This window comes from Asparagus officinalis, chromosome 4 (genome assembly GCF_001876935.1).
Source record: "Asparagus officinalis chromosome 4, Aspof.V1, whole genome shotgun sequence".
NCBI classification, from domain to species: Eukaryota; Viridiplantae; Streptophyta; class Magnoliopsida; order Asparagales; family Asparagaceae; genus Asparagus; species Asparagus officinalis.
In genome coordinates, this window is record NC_033797.1 from 77,903,989 (window position 1) to 77,905,996 (window position 2,008).

A 2,008-nucleotide genomic window follows, 5' to 3' on the forward strand; every position below is an offset into this window, starting at 1 on the left:
TAAGTACAGTGATTACAGTATTAACAGTCCCTAGCAGTATATTAATGGACTATTACGTAAACACCGTGAGTTACGCTATAGTATACAATATTAGTAGTATAGTAACTATAACAGTATAGTTATACATACTATAGCGTAGATAGGTATATGGCTATCGTATATATGAACAGTAGTATATGATCTATAGTATTATATATGCTAGGTACTATGATAGTAGGGTAGTCTTCGGCGCGTAGATATACAGTAATAAGCTGATATAGTATACTACTATATAGCGTAGTATATATGGTGGAGGACTATATATATATATACAAAGAAACCAATAAAATGTGTGTGTATATTATATTGAGCTTAGAGTACTTAACACACATAATATAAAACCTAAACTAAATTACCCAAGCTTGATGAAGGTCTTCAATGAGCTCAACTTGGTAATCTTGCGGATGAAGCTTGAACTTGGATCTTCAACTTGAATTAAATTGCTTCAACCACTATTCCGCCAACCTCCATTAGATATGATCATTGAGGCTCGATTCCATCCATCCTCCAACATATTGTTTGTCTACAATGAATACAAAATACAAATACTAGACAAATAATATTAGATATAAATTGTTTGTTAAACATCATCAAATCAAAGAGGCTAACAGGAAGATATGCATAAATACCAATGGCAGTTAGTCACTCGCAGAGTCCTCGCTATTCAAGAGCCAAGATTTTCTGTGCAGGCGATGCTCTAATTCCTACCCTCATCTCCAAGTCACAAAACCAATGCTTCTAGTGGGTAAACTCTTTGTCATCCTTCAGTGACTCTTGAACTTGGGCATCAATGACTTGTAGGAGGCTTTCCCTTTTCAACCTAAGAAGCTTAATCAGTAGGCGGAGAAGTGGAACCTCCTCCTCCACATTGCTATTGAAGTCTGCCAAACGCTGGACGAGTTGTTTGATCTCCTCCTTGAAAGATATGATCACCAAAAGAGAATAAGAGAAGTAAAAAAAGGCTGAAAATTTTAAGAATTGAGCTCTAAAAGAAGCCTATTAATAAGCACACGACACGTGTCAAAGATGCTTCGTGACTCGTTCTCCTATGAATGGACTATAGTTTAACTAGCACCAATGCACCAAGGCCTTAATGAGACTCTTCTTATCCATATACGAGAGGAGTCCATGACAAATTCTAGTTACACACTGCTCGGTTTTGGAAGAATGGTCTATTTCACCCAAATTTGCTACGGTTAAATTATCTCAAACGCTCGGTTGGTTGCATTTCTATACAAAGAAAAGGCTATGCGTTGTACAAGCTATGCCTAAATCAACCAAAATTTACACAATCATTTAACAAAATAGAAAACTAAATTTCCATAGATGAAATTCTTTTTTTATAATAACTTTGTCTTACAAGCAACAAGAAGAAGTGAAAGATAAAGTACAAAAGAAAGGGAGAAAGGGGTGCTCTCCTAGCATGAACAATCGATCATTTGCTCTTCGACTCTTCACTGATAGAGCAGTAAGGATCCTTATGGAGATGTCACCTAACATTCTGGATGGTCCTCTGCATATTCCAGCGTGAGATTGCCACATTAACCTCTCACTGTACTCGGTAAGCATCACCTATGACTAGCTCTTATGATTGAAATTACCCTAGAGCGGGGTGAATAGGGTATTTTGCTAATCTAATCTGATATTAATACCAATTTTAAACTTATTAACTTATATCCTAGCAAATATAAAATACAACAAGTTATATGAGCTAGGCTATGCAATAAAAACAAAGGGCGATATAAACAAGAACAAATATGCAAATGAGATAGTATGCAAATAGACAACACAAACACACAATGTGATCACGGAGTTTAGTCACTCTAGACCTTCATCTCCGCTCCTCACTCACGAGGAGAACTCCACTATCTCAAAAGATACTACATAATCGGTTTTTAATGTTCACCGACAAACGTTTATAACACTCACAATGCAATCACACAACACACCTTCTAAGTGTTGGCCTAGC